Source organism: Perca flavescens, chromosome 11 (assembly GCF_004354835.1).
Source record: "Perca flavescens isolate YP-PL-M2 chromosome 11, PFLA_1.0, whole genome shotgun sequence".
In the NCBI taxonomy this organism is placed as follows: domain Eukaryota; kingdom Metazoa; phylum Chordata; class Actinopteri; order Perciformes; family Percidae; genus Perca; species Perca flavescens.
The window spans coordinates 22,332,717-22,352,022 of record NC_041341.1 but is presented as its reverse complement, the minus strand read 5'-3'; the positions used below and the strand labels follow the sequence as shown (position 1 = coordinate 22,352,022).

The 19,306-nt window shown below is 39.7% G+C and overlaps 1 long non-coding RNA gene across 3 annotated transcripts in view; it reads left to right on the top strand.

Moving 5' to 3' along the window:
* The first annotated feature begins 7,083 nt into the window (after positions 1 to 7,083).
* Positions 7,084 to 19,306, top strand: part of LOC114564570 (uncharacterized) — a 111,181-nt gene continuing 98,958 nt past the window's right edge. For all 3 annotated transcript variants that reach the window (XR_003693773.1, XR_003693772.1, XR_003693774.1), the window contains exon 1: positions 7,084 to 7,197. This is a non-coding gene — a long non-coding RNA (uncharacterized LOC114564570). The remainder of the gene's footprint in view (positions 7,198 to 19,306) is intronic.

The window sequence follows — 19,306 nt, the reverse complement described above, 5'->3', positions numbered from 1 at the left end:
CATATGCTCAGCCATTAGTCAGAGGATTTCAGAAACCCTTGTAAAACTGTGGCTCTAAATGTGATGTTGGGAAAAAAATTAAATATAGGCACAGATTTGAAGAGAATCTTATCTCAGTGGGGTAATATCAGTGTCACATTTCTTCCCCGCAGTCACTGACGCTAAAGAGCGATTAAGCATACAAGATGACTGTCGATTCAAAGGGGAAAAACTGCACTGCACTCAGTTAACATCTTATATTATCCCAGACACTTGATAAATAGTCCATTCAGATACAGTTAGCAAGCAATATGCTGCTGTGTTACCTATACCGTTGCAACACATTCTCAAACACATTCACGTTTGTTACTAACGCAAAAAGTCTCCTTTAGCGTCAAGCCCTTTGGTGTCTTATTTAGACGCGCTTGGTCGGGACTCTCGGCGTCACTTTTTGACGCTCTGGGTTGGGACGTATGTTTAACTGACATGCGGCACAAGAACGGGATAGTTAGGTTTAGGATAGGTTGTCGGTGGGGTTACAAAATGTACGTTTCAGTGACACGTGGGACAAGAACAGGACACAAGGCCCGGTCTCTTGGGTGAAAGTCCTGTGTTGTTTGACCCATCCACCACTTCGGTCTTTCATACTACTCGCTACCGTTCTCGCTCTTAATGCGTCAGTAGGCCCATCTGACGTTGAGAGCCACTGAACAAGCGTATTTGACGAGTTGGGAATACCAGGATAAAGAAGAATGTTTTTTACAACAAAGTCATTTTTTCCTCCAAATTCTACCTGTTGTCTGTCAGTGGTTTCATTAAAAGAAATATGCCTGGATTAATTCAGTGGGCTTCTGGCAGTGGGCTGAACACCATGCACCAGGGAGTCACAAGAGGACTGTAACAGACTGTCAGTCTGCTGTGAAGTCAGCCAGATGGGAGACAACATCTTCTTCACCTCAGGGAAAAGCACTGGACAGAAACAGGTGAATAAAAGAGAGAGAGAGAGAGAGAGAGAGAGAGAGAGAGAGAGAGAGAGAGAGAGAAAAAAAAAGAATGAAAACAAGAACTGAAACAGAATTACAGGAGCTAACTCTGCACCTAATATCAGGAGGTAGGATGCTGCAGTCAAGCGGAAATCACAGGTCTAGGTTAGCTCTGGATGATGGGAGAGGAAGTTCAATATGAGACATGAATAAAACAAAACAATGTGAAGAGGTGGACGAGCAGGAAGTTGAACACGATGCGGGGAAACATGTTGCACTCCTGAGAGGCTTCCTGCTGCATGCTGAGAAGCTGTAGACCCTGATATTTATACGTGTCGTCGAGTTAGTTAGAGACTGTAGCAGCAACAAAAACACATGGGTAAACGTTGCAATTTCATGCCAAGACCTAAGCTTTGAGGTCTACATACCAACCCACATGCAGACAAATCCCTTGCACGGTGATTCAGAGAGATCTCAGTCGCAATTCCACAAGGCAGCAGAAGTCATGATCTCCTGTCGTGGAGAATATATACTGTCTGTCAGCCACATAATGAAGAGCCTTTATATGGGCCATAAATTTCACGGCCAGACTTAGGCAACAACAATACATGTAATGTCAAGATCCATCACTCGAAAACAGATAACCTTTCTCGATTCCTACTGCCCTCAGCTCACAGCTTTTTAATGCACTTCTGCTTTATATAGACTGCTATTGTGAACCTGCCATCCCGTACTATTGCATTTAGTTATTAGTTGAAATGTGCAGCATCTCTCGACTAGAATATTCTTGATTGAGGCCAAAGCCATTGTGTAACACCATGATGTATGCATTCAGCCAGCTTCGTCATGACAACGAGGTCGCTCAGTAAAATTATCCTCAGTTATTAAAACTGCCTATCAGGAGCGTGGTACAGTTAATGAAATTGCCCCGGTCAAAGCCATTCTTCAGTTAAACCCTGCTATCATTCTGGGGTAAGTCATTCAGATTTTTTAACGAAGATTTTTTCAGCATTTTTTTTAAACCCTCATTGTAACAATTGACGTCCTTACATTCTTGCATCATGTTAATTCTTTTGTCATAGAAAGGCATGCATGAAAAAAGCCCTGCTGTAAACTACATTTTATCCTATAAATATACACTGTAAAACCACCACTGAAAAAAAATGCTTCGAAAAAAGCACAGTTTAAAATGCACCATAAATCTTTTAACAAAGCTTACATGGAAATAGCAAAGCAGATTATTAAAGGCGCACATGAGATGGGGAAGTACTGTACAGTACATTCAAGAGGTGTTGCTAGGAAACGCTACAGCTGGGTGAGTCAATAAGCAATCCACAGGCTCTAAGAGGAGCTACAATAGAACAGACAGACTAGCAGCCACAAAATAATCTCAGTCCACATGGTCATTGCAATTATGCTAATTAATATCATTCTTACAGCTGCTCCAATGAAAAACGTGGTATTGAAAATTAGGGGCAAGTTTCAACAGAGCAGGTTTCACAGCCACGGCAAGAGCTAAAAGAGTGATACGTCTGTGAACATATGGAGGAGGGAAGTTCAAGGGAAGAGAAAAAGAGAGGTTGTCACATTTTTTGTGAAAATGTGAGGATGTGTGTGAGTTACAACAGTGGACATGCAGTAAAGGAGAATTGTCACGTTGAGTACAACGCTGACCCCTATCCTCACTGTTGTCACTTTGTGGGCAATTTATAAAACTTGCCTCTCCTTTGATGGTCACAGTGTTTTTGGATAATGCCTTGTCATTCATGTATGCTCAAAGGGAAAATGTAATTTCACACACAGATGTGCACACACGCTAAAGCACAACACACACACACACACACACACACACACACACACAGACACATCAAATAGTGCAGATAATGAGTCACCTATAATGAGACACAGCGCCCCTGTCAGACAAGCTCTGTCAGGTGGGGAAAATGTTCCATTTTGATGTGGAGCGTGCACCACCTTGATCTATATGGGTTGTGAGAAAACATTTCTCTCCTACATAATACCCCATGCTGTTCATACTGTACACCTGGAACTCAAATTCATGGACAAATAATTCAGATTACATTGCCCCGAGAGGACATTCATCTTGTACTAAGAACCTACCTTTATACAGTAGACTTAACAGAAGCAGGCACTGAACTTGTACAGCCTGTATTAACAACATATGTTTTTGTCATTTTGGACATGCTGTATATACCTCATGCAGTGTGTTTGGCAAAGATTTCCTGCGGCATTGGGTTAAAAACTTTACTCATCACATAAAATAAAATCACTTTTTCCAATACAAGTGGAAAATATTAAATAAATATAGATCATTAAAGCCGTCAAGCAACAAAGGCAAATTCTCAGTGTTAAATTTAATGTGTGCTTGATCACTTTGCAGATAATTTTAATTGTCTTTACAATTGCATTCATCTAACCGGCTCTCTCATTAAATATTAGAATGGTTTAATGTAAACTTTATGGACATGAAAGAAATTTATAAATTTCTCTATGCTTCCTATATATATATATATATATATATATATATATATATATTCCTATATTCATGCTTTCTGAATCATTTATAATAAGACCATCTTTCAATCACCTTCACAGATATTTCCAAGCAAATAGGATTACCATGATCTGTCTTTTCAAAGTCAATTCCTCTGTGATCACATAATATTAAATAATTAATGAGCACAATCAAGCACTCTGCATGTTTACAATTGGTGCTCTTCATAAAGCTAGGAACCTGTAGAATGTATGATAAGATAGGGAATGTGAGGTAATCCTTCATCACGACAAGAACACATGAAGGCAAAGTGGCTGCAGGATGTAAGCCTGTTAGCACCATGCATCTTCATTTAAAATGACAACACCGGGCTTGTGCAATATTAACTCCAGGTACATGAAGCAGACCAACCAGTTTTTACAGAGTCAGGCGGTATCACAAGAAATAAGGCTATATAAGATGTCACATTTTATGCATCAACAAAAATTATGCAGATGTTTCTTGCCTTGATGGGTTATGCATCTGAGAAATTATTAACATGAAAACAGTGGTTTCATAGTCTTATGAATATAGGTTTTAGTTTTTTAATTATTTAAATAACCATATGGTTGGTTGCAACAATTTGTGATGACCATGTTCCAAGTCAGTGTTTAATGGTTCTTGTGTTGACAGCATTTCTCTCTTGCTCTGCAGTCGAGTCATTACATGATCATTAATCGCTACTAAAACTTGCATTAATGACACCAAACCTGTAACTATATTAACACACAACACGCAGCATTCAACATATTTCACATAAAAATAGAAACCATCTTCAACTTGTTGATATCAGATATGCTGAGTGCAAGTGTTGTAATGTAACCAAGTACAAATACTTCGCTACTGTACTTAAGTCGAATTTTCACGTATCTGTACTTTACTTCATTATGCATATTTCCTGAAACTTTTACTTTTACTCCACTACATTTCCTAAATAAAATGTATACTTTTACTCCACTACATTTCAGCATCTTATCCCCTTGTTACTACAAAATAAAATCAGAAGAAATTTGTTACACTGAAAAAAAGCAGGTTTGGCGAATTATTGCTTCTAAATTGCCAAGATAATGCACCCTCCATTCCAGTTGGTGATTTAATGCCTGTTTGTTGCCAAGCGGCAAAAAAACAACAACCATAGGCCAAAACTAAAGAAGAAGAGGAGGAAGCATAGTGACTGATAGTGTCATGGAAGCATCTGGTGCAGGCTCTGCCGACTTGGTAACAGACGATGACCACCACTCCGAAAGTGGTGACGAAGATAACATTACACACCTTTGGCCATAAAGTTCATAATCAAAGTTTTTTTTACTTTTACTTTTACTTCTAATACTTAAGTACATTTAGTATCAGAAAAATACTCTTGATACTTAAGTACAGCAAATCACAGATATTTTAAGACTTTTACTCAAGTAATATTCTAAAAGGAAACTTTAACTTCTACCAAAGTCATTTTCTGGTAAGATACTTGTACTTTTACTCAAGTATTGCTTTCAGGTACTTTATACAAGACTGCTGAGTGCTTGCCTCAGTAATGCTGACTTAATAAGGACATTATAATTTGATTGTGGGTTTAACCACCACATTATAAGGACAATAGTGCCATCTAATGCACATAAGGAGAACTGCCAACATATATGCAGAGTTCAAACTAAAGAACTGTGTTAAAGTTGTATTCTTTTCAGTTTCTTCTTGGTAGCCTTAAGGATAGAAACATTACTAGCAGCAGCACTTAATCATATGCAGTTTTTCTCTATCAAGAAAAGCCTACAAAGTGTTGCAGTCTATAGAGTGGAAGTAAGCAGGTGTTGTATTTACCTGCTCTCTGCAGAATTACCACTTCAGTTGGAAATGCTCAGATGGTGACCTCTGCCTGATGTCCCCTGCAGTCCTCCAGAGTCTCTCCTCAAATCTTAGCCACTTTCATGTTGAAGAGGGTGCAGGCTTGTGTAGTCTACTGCATGCAGTCCTTGTCAGTGTTCATTATTTGCCTCCATCAATCCAGACAGGTAGAAGTATGACTGGCACTCTCCTGTGCACATAATTTGCCAGGTTCTATGTATAGAGAAGTACATCCTCAGAACGTATTTCAGATATAATAGACTTTACATTTGCCTCAACAAATCAGACATTTTGAACTGTGGCTTTCTGAGAGAAAAAGAGACAGACAACAGGGATGATGAGTTATTCAGCAGTGTTGTGTACATCAAGGTTGTTAATATTATTCAACTTCTTTATTATCTTGTTAGAAAGTATTACCCTGACAACTCACTGTCCCATACCTTCTTCTATTCTTCTTTTTATGCATTGCCAGTACAGATAAAAGCAACACAGTAACTCATTCATCTTGTCTACATTTAGGCCTGCTTATTATGGGCTCAACTTTGAAAACCTGACCACAGCCAGTCTCTTACATCTAAAACAAAAAAATGTAGGCCTATCAATGGGCAGCACATTTAAAATTAGTTGCATTTTTACAGTCTATCATACTACATAGGCTACTATAGGCTAATTGTGATAGTAGGCTATAGTTTTTCATAAGGCAAGCAAAATAGCAGCAGGAAGAGACATTTCCTTTGCTTTCCCTAATGAACTATGCAAATTCATCTGATAATAAAATTTCAATTTTGATGACGCCCTTTACAAGAATAGCAAGGTTTTTTGATGCTGTGCCGAGGAGTGCAACTTCTCAGTGGTTCAGTACTGTCAGTGATCAATCCGCTTAATAGTGGTATATTCCTTGGGGGGATTGACATTACCAAGAATAAATGTTCTAATAAACACATACACAGGAATTGTATATAAGCGGTAACTCTGCCCTTCAATCTTTGGAGAAATGAACTGGCAAAAAATCTGGTTAATTGGTGACAAATTCTGTCTTAATAACAAAGTAAAAGAGGTTTCTTTAAAAATCTTACATAAAATATATCCAGTAAAAAGGACATTAAGGAGATTTAAACTTGATATTGAATATTCTTGTACTTTCTGTGAACTAGAAGAAGAAACAATCTGTCATTTGTTCTTTCACTGTATGTATACTCAAATATTTTGGGTAGATGTTCAACATCTTATAAGACGGAACACTTGGGCAATCAATTCAATTTAAAGATAAAGATATCTTTATTTGTTTTGAAGGCAATGCGTTGGACAATGATGTTGTTTATTTTGTTCAATTAATCTTGGTATTGGGGAAAGTTCACATTCACAAGAAGAAATGGGCGGACTCCAAACCAAGCTTTGAACAGTTCTTTCAAGAACTGCACCAATATGCAACACTATAAGAGACATTAAAAAATAAGAAGGCAATTAAGACTGGAAGTGTGTTTGAAAAATTTCTCATGTAGGCCTACCGGTGATACATTTGACTTAATATGTAGCTACTAGTACACTTTTCTTTTCTACTTTTTTATTTATTTTCTACATGTATTTTTCTCTGTATATGCACCTCTGGTATTGACTATTTGTATATACATACTGGCGATGTACCTATGGTCTTTACTAAAAATAAAAATAAAAAAAAAGAATAGTAAGGTTGTATGTCACTTCCGGTTATCATATTTGAATGGCAGGGTTTATATCGACGTCTATCGGTGAAAATCAATTAGCAGGAATATTTTTCCCCACCTGGATACAATCTATAGAAAAATCCATGAGGAACCTGGGATGTGTTTAAAAAAAATAGCGGTAAGTGGTTTAAACGACCTGCTTTGTTTTTTAAAGTTCGAAACTTGACCCTGTGACCAAATGCTAAAGTCTCAAAAAGCACTAAGGTAACAGGTAACGTTAGTTAGCTTAAATGCTAATTAGTTGTTAGCCTATGTGAAGGCGAAGTCGAAACCAAACTGAGGGCCTACCTCTTACCTGTTGAGAGCACCTTTGTGCAAAACTTAAAGTTAAGCTATATATTTTTATGAACTATTATTATCTAATGTGAAAATAGGCCGGTAACATTAACTGTTTGGATATCAAGTCATTGGGTAACGTTACTTTTCATGATTTCCTTCTAGGATGAAGACCTGTGTGTGTAATTTTGAATAAGAGGAATGGGAAGCACAGTGTATTGGTAGTCAGTATTTCTCTTTTAACAATAGACATAAAATGACACAATACAAGCTCATTCATTGAATGTACTAACGTTATACCCCTGACAGGCTGCACATAAAGCCTCAGTAGGTGCTCCCAGTTGTAAAACTGGTATAACGTTAGGTACACTGATACATGTGTTCTGGGCCTGCCCATGTCTAAATCCATAACCATCCCTGCAGAACTATAGAGAATAACCATACTGGGCGACACTATGATAAAAGCAGGGTTCAACATGACATTTTTTCCCCACTGCCCCACAAAAAGAGCAATCATTGATACCTTTTGTGATGTGGCTTTGGTACATATTAATTATTGTTCTAAAATTATGTAACATAGCTAATTTGCCACAATGTTCTAAAGAGGAAAAGACGTGCTGATCATTCAAATATAAGATATTTAAAGTAAAATTATTTTATTCAAACAACAGCCATCTGGTAACAAGTGTGTTTCCTCTTCATGTTCATGTTGTAGTAACCTGACTATTTCCCAGCCATGTTCACTGGGCTATTTTATGCGTTAATTTGGAAATGATTGTAAAATTTCCAACACAGTTGAACGCAGCACTGGGAAAGCTGATTTAGCAAAGCTGATTTTGCAGAGCCGCAACTCGACCCCAGTCAGACCGGAGCTGCAGTCCGTTGGAGGCCCAGCGACGTACGCTAATATTACTAGCTTGTTCCCGGCGAAGGAGGAGAGCGGACAGCAGCTCCGGTCTGGCTGGGTTTGAGCTGCTGCAGCCTCTGCTGAAGGTCCAAAGCATGTGTTGGCTCTTTGTGGCAGGTACCGGGGGTCGTTTGCTGATGTTAGCGAACTCCATTTCTAACAACGTTAGAGATAGTTGCACCTAATGTTAGCACCAATTTACAAAACAATGTCACTGACCCGAACGGGCCAGCGACTGGCCAGTCAACTTGCCCGACATGCTGTTTTACTGGCCCCAGGCCATTGGGCCATTGTTTATGTCGAACCCGGAAAAGTCACTAAAACAATCTCAAATTCATTAGAATAGCCCTTATCACAGTGAACATATGGATAGCCATGCAATGGAAAGATGATCCATCACCTATACTACATCTGATGGACTAATTAATTAGCGTCATGTAATGAAAAGATTTGGGGTGGTTTTCTGGAGACAGAGTCCACAACATAGAAGGCCTGCTCATACAGATAAAGCAGCAAGACATGGCAACGACAAACAGTAGACAAAACACGATGGCACAAGAGACATAGGCCTATGTGACATGGGGGGATTGAAGCAGCAGTGTTGTTGTGGGAAAGGAAACACCATGCATGGTATAAATTATAGAGAGTAAGCAAAAGAGGAACGATTGAAAGTCAGCGCTCAGCTTCTAACGGCAATGTTAAAAACAACAGACAAAGCCAGAAATCTTGGTGTAGTCATGATGGTCTCAGACCTGAATTTCAACAGCCACATTAAGACAATAACAAAGTCAGCCTATTACCACCTTAATAATATATCAAGGGTTAAAGGTCTTGTCCATTCTTTTATCTTTAGTAGACTCACTTGATTGTAACGGTGTCCTTACAGGTCTCCCTAAAAAAATCAGTCGGACAGCTGCAGCTGATTCAGAGCGCTGCTGCCCGAGTCCTCACTAAGACCAAGAAAGTGGATCACATCACTCCACTTCTGAAGTCTTTACACTGGCTTCCTGTGCCTCAAAGAGGTTATTTCAAAATACTTCTGCTGGTTTATAAATCACTAAACGGTTTAGGGCCAAATATATTTCTGATCTGCTACTGCACTACGAACCACCCAGACCTCTCGGGTCGTCTGGGACAGGTCTGCTTTCTGTCCCCAGAGTCAGAACTAAACGGGGAAGCAGCGTTCAGTTTTTATGCTCCACATATCTGGAACAAACTCCAGGTCCGCCGCAACTCTGTTCTCTTAAAAGATTATTTTTTGGGGCATTTTAGGCCTTTAATTGACAGGACAGCTGAAGATGAGAGAGGGGGGAATGACATGCAGCAAAGGGCCGCAGGTTGGAGTCGAACCCGGGCCCGCTGCGTCGAGGAGTAATCCTCTATACATGGGCGCCCGCTCTACCAACTGAGCTATCTATGTTTTAAGTTTTATGTAAAGCACTTTCAATCGCCCTGTTGCTGAAATGTGCTATATAAATAAAATTGCCTTGCCTTGCCTTGATGTTATGGTATCAGACTGACGGATGTGTGGGGGCAGGGAGTTCCAGAGCCTGGGAGCAGGGCAGCTGAAAGCCTTCGCACCCATGGTGCAGAGGCGTGGGATGGTTAGGAGACCAGCAGAGGAGGAGCGCAGAGAGCGGGAGGGAGTGTAATCCTGGAGGAGATCAGAGATGTAGGTTGGGGCTAAGTTGTGGAGGGCTTTGAAAGTGAGCAAAAGGTTTTTGTAATTAATCAGGTATTGAACAGGCAGCCAGTGTAGCTGGATGAGAACGGGGGTGGTGTGGTCGGAAGACTTTGTGCGGGTAATGATCTGGGCAGCAGAGTTCAATGATTTGAAGCCTGGTAAGCAGTTTTGTGGGAAGGCCAAGGAGAACAGCATTACGGTAGTCAATATGGGATGTAACTAAGGCGTGGACCAAGACTTCAGTGCTGGATTGAGATTGGCATGGGCAGAGTCTAAAGATATTATGGAGGTGGAAGAAAATAGTCTGGGTGATGTTGTTTATGTGAGGTGCACAGGAAAGGGTGCTGTCCAGGGTGACACAGAGACTCAAAAAGTGACTATGCATGCTTCTAAGCTTTACCAATGTTCTTTTGGAATATGTGTTAGTATGTGTGTCTCATGTGTTGTCTGCTGTGACCTGTCTGACTTGTGTCTCTCTTGTTTATTGTCTCTGTGCATGGGCGACCAAATTTGTTGTCTAATCCCATCAACCACAAACTGGCATATCTTGCATCGGATTAGCTCTAGTAAGGCTGCTATCTCTCAAGTTGTGGTGGCTAATACTTGTTCATCCCTGTTTTCAGCAGATGTCCTTATTTGATCACATAAAATAAAAAATAAAGTATCAGCGAGACTCCAAAGACAGCTGAAGCCTCATATTTCCTTCAGCTGAACTTAAAAATGCAGTTTAGCACTAAAGGCCTGTGGATTTTGTTACCCTGTCTGTTACACTGGAGTCAACGCTAGTAAGGGATTTCTTTACAGCCAGTCTTTCCTTGAACATAAGGGAATGTGAGTATTGTATTAAAATAGAAAAATAATAATAATTGACACATTTGTTTGCCACTTTCAAGTGGCAGTAGCTCCTGCATTCTTTGCAATGTAAGTAATTTGCAGACAACATCAACAATTCATCAGTATTTTCCTTATTGAGTAAATATTGAACTGGTTAGGTAAATGACACTTAATTGCACTGCCTACAAGACTCTTACTACTGCTGTGTGCTATATCCAAGACCTTTACCTGCTGCCTTGATAGTGTGCCTTTTGAGCTTTTAAAAAAATAAATTTGTATTTGCTTTTCAGCCAACAGCTCTGCTCCCTGTTCTTAGGTCATTTTCAGAAGGCTGTGAAATAACCTTTATAAAGCCTATAACCTGGATGTCCCAGTAATTAATAATTATTGGCCCATACTGTAAACTAACCTCTATTTAGCAACTTCTTGGCTTCAATTACTTTCAAAATTCCAGTCTTGAATTTGGCCCAATAAAACTTGGTCTGAGTATTGATTCTGGCATGCTTTCAGTTCTAGGTCTACTGGACTTAGCATTAGTGCTGTGTTCAACATTGTTGACTTAGAATATTGCCAGATTGATTGGAAAACTAAATTAGTTTGTCTTCGTAAGGGATTATGTCAGCTAAAGATGTGAACAGAATAATAACAACATCTGCACAATATACATGTAATCCATATCAAATAAATATCTGCTGTAAATACTACTTATGTAAAGCATATATTGTCGACTCTGTTGAGATTTGTTCAACTCAATGGTATTGTTTCAGGGACTAGGTTAAGGTGGTCTTAGTTAAGTTGGTTTAGGTTGTTATCGGGCATTATTTGGGGGTGGGGGGGACACACAACTCACACACACAAGGATGACACACACAAACGCACACATTTGCACTTGCAGTGCAGCTGGCCTGTGGTCTCCAAAAACAGTCTAGATTTTGTCCACTAGATGTCAGGGAGCTCCCAGATTTGAGAATGAATTAACCAGCATCCAGCTCTCAGTGACATCATACCTTTAAAGTTGATCTTATGCTTTTCCGTATTTTCTGTCTTATCCATAATGTTATAATGTCGGCTTTAATGTTAAATGTGGCCAAAACAACAAATAATGAGGTAAACATATTTCAGAGAAATCTCTGTGAGCTAAAACGTTCAGATTTCCAACTGTTCTGAACGCTCCAGGTTTCAACAGTTTTTTTCTACTCTTTGCTAAGTTTTAGGTAAAGCTGCCTTCTATGAATGGTTCAGGCAGGGACTACTGGAGTGTTGTTTTTTGTGTTAACATTGTTGCATGTAGTTACATGCTAACGGCCGTAAAAGATTACATTATTACTCCTGAAACATTTCCGGTTATGTAGTATTTGGTTTAAAAGCCTTTATCTGCAATTTTTGACTGTAGAAAGTAGGGCTGATCGATTTTGGAAAATAATCTAATGCGATTTTTTTCACCAGTAATGCGATTGCGATTTAATATGCAATTATTTTTTTAGCTCTTTGTCTTCTGTATTATTCAACAAAGACGAGCAATAAATCATTGTATAGTATGAACAACACAATATTAAACAAACTGTTCTTTCCTGGAGGCCAGGCCTGTATGTGATGATGGAATTAGGAGATGCATGAATTTATATGAATGACCTCTTTTATTTAACTATTTCAATCACAGTAATATATTGAGCACTGACCAAGCCTGGTGTAAACATTCATATGAAAGTCAGAAACATTATCACACAAACTAAAGTGCAGATTGCAGAAATATAAAAAAAATGACGGGGCTTTACCACACGTATTTAGATTATTTAATTATTTACTGTAATATGTATTTACTGTAATAATATGTATGTAATAATGTGTGTGTGTGTATGTGTGTGTGTGTGTGTGTGTGTGTATATATATATATATATATATATATATATATATATATATATATATATATATATATATATATATATACATACATACATACATACATACATACATACATACATACATATACAGTGTATTTTTTTTTACAGCGCACACAGAGGAGCTGCCTCCAGCCACCCCCCCTCATGAAGTTGCGTGCCGAGTGTGTGACAGCTCACCGTTGCACTTACTCATAGTGATGGGACAACCGATTCTTTTACGCAAGTCGGTTCAACCGGACGGTCGTTGGTTGGCCTATCGAGTTAATAGATTCGGTCACAGGTTCCTGGGCCCTCGGCGGTGGCGGCAGGGGTGTTGGTGACTGCGTGTTTACTTCCCCGCCAGGAACCAAGACACCGCTTGATTACATTAGACTCGAGCGGCTGCGGTTACATTCGGTCTTGACATACTATTTACACACTTATACTGACCAACACTATACTCACGCACTGGCCATGGTTACATTTGGTAGCCTGGTGCGCAGTCTCCTCGTGACAGTCTAACTACCATGTAGCAACATTCACTTCTAACATTTAACTTAACATAACTACCAAGATAACATTACGTGTATTTGTATGTGATATAATACTTTCCCCTTGGTAATGTAGCCTATGAATTTCCATGAACACAATTCTAAAATGCTTCTGGGATTGGTTGATAACTCAAACTTGCCGAGAACCTAGACACCCGTTTGATTACATAGACTCATGCATTAGGCACGGTTACGGTCTTCAGTAGCCTGGTGCGCGGTCTCCTCGTGACAGCCTACCTGCCATGTAACAAACATTTAACTTGACATAACTACCAAGATAACATATTTGTATGTGATATCCATCGATAATGTAGCCTATGAATTTCTATGTACACAATCATCTAAGATGCACGAGAAATTAAGGCTTCTGGGATCGGTTGATAACTCAAACTTGCCGAGAACCTAGACACCCGTTTAAATATAGACTCATGCAGTACCCTCGGTTACGGTCCTTACGGTCTTGTTCAGGGTGGGAAAAACTTTTTTGCCCACGAGCCACAGTGGCTGGTGGATGCCCAATTTTACCAGCCACTTATGTTTTTTACCAGCCACTTTTTCCAGAATTCAAATTTATAAAAAGTGCACTAGCATATTTTAAATTGCTTCAATAAATAATTTTTTATTATTTATACATATTTTATTAATATAGGAAAATAAAAAGTGGTGTGAAAAAAAGCCTGCGAGACCATGGTTAAATTGTGTTTGGTCAATCATAATCTACAGTAATTGTAGGCCTACATGTTAATATATAAAAATATATAAATAAATATAAAATATTGACTCATCTTTCAGTAACATAGCATTAAACAGTCCCTCCAGGATTTTGCGTGAGCTTTTGTAAAGAATTGCGATAAATTTGCGATGCCTTTTGTATTTTTGTTGCAATGAAGTCGCAAGAGACAGTGAAAGTTGCTTTTTTTTGTACAGTTCTTTAAAAAAGAGAGAATAAAATTACTCTGGGCTGAGTTGTCCTAGTAACCTTTCCAAAAAGGCTCAGGATGCTGCAAATGTTGGTATAATATGAAAATGGGTGGTGGGTTTAAGACACATTTATTGAATAGATAAATTTGAACATTTCTGTCAGTGGCGTGTTGCTCTTCGCATTGTTAATTTAATTCCTAACCTGGCCTGGGACACACATTCATACGGTTTGATAAAGTACTTTAACTTGTTTATCATTTCACTTACAATAACGAGTGTGTGTGTGTGTGTGTGTGTGTGTGTGTGTGTGTGTGTGTGTGTGTGTGTGTGTGTGTGTGTGTGTGTGTGTGTGTGTGTGTGTGTGTGTGTGTGTGTGTGTGTGTGTGTGTGTGTGTGTGTTGCGTGCGGCGCGGGGGGAACTGAACAGCAGAGAGCCGACAGGATTAAATCAGCAGCAGCTTTCAGCGACTGAAAAATCGTTACAGCGTAAATTGAAGTTTAATACAGGTTGGCAGGACGGTCTGAAATGTTTTGCACGGTCTTTTTTACCTTCACTTTTTCTTTACTCCGCCCTCAACAGTTTGTATAGCTACCGCTGACTCCACAGAGGGCCTCTTAACACCAGGGATATGTCGCCACATTGTTTGAACTGATCATTTTCATTTTGTCTGTACCTCAGCTCAGCTATATGGTGTCACGGACTAGCGCTGAAAACTACTTGACAAAAGTCTGGAGTTGATGGCAGCATGCGTGGTCAAAGCCCCGGCTGTGAACGGTTTAATTTCCTATAAATTCTTCACAATAAAAGTCCTCAGTTAATTTTGGTATTTGAATGTTTATTATGAAGCAGCAAAATCCGGAAATGTTGGGGATTCATTAGCAGTAACATAACGCGACTCCTAAGCATTGTGCATTGTTACTTAGCAACAGCATTCTTTGACAAAAGCTGTCCAATCCGTTACAAGGAATGTTTGACAATCCACCCGCCACTGTGGCTGGTATACACATTGACATAAAATGGACCAACAGAGCCTGTTGGTCTGGACGGAGACCAGTGAAGGATATTAGAAGCACTTTTCCAGTGAGCGCTGAGCGTTACTGTGCATCCTCCAACTGAGAGCGACAACGTAGATGTGACGTGAGCAACCTGTCTGAAAGTTGTAAGTCTTCTGGTAGCTGTGCCAAGAGAAATCTCAATCATTCCCAATCTTACAGAGACAGAGAGCGTAAGTATATGTAAGGAGATAACATGGGCACAGGCTAATTATTGCTAACTAAAATGCTAGTTAACAGTAATTAAACCTAAACAGCTCATGTAAGTCCAAACCGCCTGCGAGCTTCTCCTGTACTACACGGTAATTCCTCTACTATGCGACAGTAAGTCGCTTGGTTATAGGGCTGTCAACGAATATTCTAAATTCAAATATATATTCGAATAGTTTTAAAAAAACGAATTTCGAAAGGGGAAAATTAATATTTGAATAAAAAAAAAAAAAGTGGAAAAAAATGCTCGCGGTAGCAGAGGCTATCTGGCTGTCTGCTTTGCTAGCGCGCCTGAAAGCCGTTACATACTGGATGCAGCCCAGCTGGCGCATACAAATGTGACATCATGAGATCGCCGTGACTATTTATACCTGCGTGGGTGGTAGCGACACTAGCTGCAGTCTTCTCCTGAACAGCGGTGGCGCTAATGAGCAAAGGTTACCGACGCTGCCCTTTCTACGGACTAGAAGAAAAAGAGAAAGGTAAACAACGGCAGAACTGGCAGCAGCATTGCCGTCAATGCTTCGATGTGATTCAATTTCATTTCATTTTATTTATATAGCACTAGTAAACACAACAGAAGTTGACCACTGTGCTTCACATAACAAGAGTCAGATAAGACTCAATCCAACTACTTCGTCGGATTGAGCCTTTCATTCACCATAAAAGAGCTCATCTTAACCCGGTAAGTTTATCAGAGAGACTTGCAGTAACTCTGAGTCCTGACAGCACGTTGTTGGCGAACTCATTCAGGCTCCTGTTTCCTCTTTGTCGTGCGCCGCTGAAAAAAAAGAGCCGTGCGCGACCTCCGCTCGGCCGGATATTGCATCATTTTGACGTCACGATGTCGCGCGCTACCTTGGATGCATGCGCAACTAGATGTTCAAATAGTTCGAATATTTGGTGTTATTTTAGAGGGAATATTTGAACGTCATTTTTGAGCAATTTTGACAGCCCTACACAATCGTTAGCCTATTTTTACAAAAACGTCTGCTACAGAGCCATAACGTGAGGTACAAGGTAATGGAGCCTTTTATATATTGTCGTGTTTCTTTAGAAATGAACAATGGACCAATGGAGTCTTTAAACGCTTCAGATGTAAAGTTATTCGCTGTCAAAGTGACGTCAAAATGAATGGCAGTCAATGGAATGCTAATGGTGGGTGATCGCTTGTTAGCATCAAAATGGCGCCATAGGAGCTACGCATTCCAGACGCTCGCTTAACCCCTTGGGTATACAAGGCAAAGTCACCCGCCACTTTGAAAAAGTACCCGGGTCCTAATTTCCCACCCTGGTCTCGTTCAGTAGCCTGGTGCGCGGTCTCCTTGTGACAGCCTACCTACCATGTAGCAACATTCAGTTCTCTTAATAGGTTAATTAATCGGCTCTTCGGTCCGTTCGTCAACACTACTTACTCAGAGGGGCTATCGTAACGATAGTTAGTTAGTTAGTAGTAGCAGCATGCTGCTGGTGGTCTTGCCGTGGGATTAACTGTACTAATAAAACCGTTGAAACAACGCAGCCACACTGCTGTTAAAGCTCCCCAAACGTTATTTTTCAGAGTCTGGTTGTTACCCCTCTCCGCGGCAGTCTCCTCCACTCCATATCTTTATAACGGAGCTAGCTAACTGGAGCTAACCGCTAATCGGAGCTAATCGTTGCTAATCGTTGCTAACCGAGCCTTCAGTTCTGCGTGCCTGTATCCATTAACTGCATTTATGGACTCTAGCCTGAAAAAACCCTTCATTTTATTAAAATGGCTGTAAAAGTTTTAAACTACAACTCAGAGTTGTTTGAATGACAGAAATCTGCTCAAGGTACGGCGTAGCGTTAGCGCCAAGTTGGTGCTTTCTCTGCGGAGTGCAGACTGAATTGCTCTCGCAAGTCACTTGACCAAATCACAGGCTTTGCGATTAGGAAATCGTGTTTTAACATATCGTGATATTATTGCAAATGTGATTAATCGTTCAGCTCTAGTAGAAAGTGCGGCTATTTTCTAGTAGTGTCCACTGCTGCGTGCTGACGCCAAGTAAACATGTAATCTTGGCTGTCAATGCTGTAATTTATATCGGGTTGCATTACTGCTGAAACATGTTCGTTTTGGTAGTATTTTGTTCAGAAGCCTTTATCTGCGATTTTTGACGGTAGAAAGTGCTGCTCCATTCCATTACAATCTAACGTTAGCCTACTGCTAACTATTAAGTAGCTGCATGCTAATGCCAGATAGCTGTAATCTTGTTGGCCAATGTTGCTTATTTCTCCCCAATTTCGGGTAACATTACTGCTGGGACATGTCCGGTTGTGTAGTATTTGTTTGAGAAAGCCTTTATTGGTGATTTTTCACAGTACAAAGTCCTGCTATACTCTGTTGCAGTAGCTCCAGCTGCAACTAGTGAAACAACAGCGGAGCGGAGATTCCAGGAAACTCAGAAATGTGGAAACACACTGCCTAATTAAAGCAGACTGGGCTTTGTCGGGAGGGGGGCTTAAATAGACGGGGGCTTAAATAGACAGGCGTTACAGAGCGTCCCAGACAGAGGGTGAATACAGGAGCAGCAGCCACGGCAGTATGAGAAAAGTAAGTGTGTTCAAAGTGTTTTTTGAACATTAAAGCATGTAAACATTTTCTAGTACAAACACAAAATACAAGTATAAACCTGAAAATGCTATAGGCTATAATCGTTCACCTTTGACCTTTCAAATGTGATCAAACTAAATAAAACTGACATTTCATCACTTCTTAAATTGAAATGCCTATCCCAGTGATTTTAGATAGCAAACTATTTAAATTCAGTGTTCACTGCATACACTTATCACTGCATACACTTACAATGGTATATAAAAACACTCAGAGTAACAAAAACTCATTTGAATAAAGGATCTTCCTATTTTGAAGTTCTGATCTAGGTTAAGGTGTTAATTGCAGGAATTGCGGTCTCCTGCTTTCTTTCTGCAGCAGCCACCAAAAGAGGGAGACATAACATTAGAAATGAAGAAAAATATTAGCTCCATGTATGAAACCCCGAAATACTGTGTTTCATTTCAAATAAAATTGTTTTTAATTTTTTTATTTGCAGAGTACACCTGATGGCTGTTGTAACATTCTAAAATGTTGCCTCTTCTTTGTTTTCTTGTCAATCTCTTAGCAAATGCAATGCCTTCTAACTAAGTATGAAGTTCATGAGTATAAAGCTAACACAAAGAGTCATATGTGACTGTAGTCAGAAGATGGCAATGGTGTCAGGTTATTGCTTGGCTATCAGTGTTGGTGGCCTGGACAGGCAGCGGCTCTGCAGTAAGCAGGGCTCCTTTCTGCCTGTTGGAGATCTTGTACTGGCTGCTTAAGTCAGCCCTAAGCCGCTCTCCCCACACAGGGCTCCCTTCACCAGCGTTCACCTAAATCTGTCACACAGATTTGACACTGCGTCACTTGGAATGCTCTCTGAAATGACATGTATATAATGTGGAATATTGTGCACATTTACAGCCTGGACTTCCCTTGGACTTGTTTTTTATGATTTTTACTTTTTTCTTGTGGGGAAAATATGACTCAAGTTAAACAATTTTTTTTAATACTACTACTATTAATGTAAATTGTTTTATGTCTAGGCCTGAAATGTTAAATGCAATTTACTGTTATAACTTATTTTGGATCATTGTTAAATAAAAACATTACATTTATAAAAACAACATATTTCCTAATCAGGAGGGGGGAGGAGTTAGAGGTTAATTGTTTGGGTTTAATTAGATGTTAAAGACCAATTCACAGTATTACCATATGGGGACTTTTACCAACTGGATGTTGTCTTTACATTTCTGTGGCCAGTCAAAATTTTGCCGTCAAACATTCGGCATGTTTAGGCCATAAACCTAACAACCCAAATCAGCTCAAATTAGGCTCAGCTATTTAT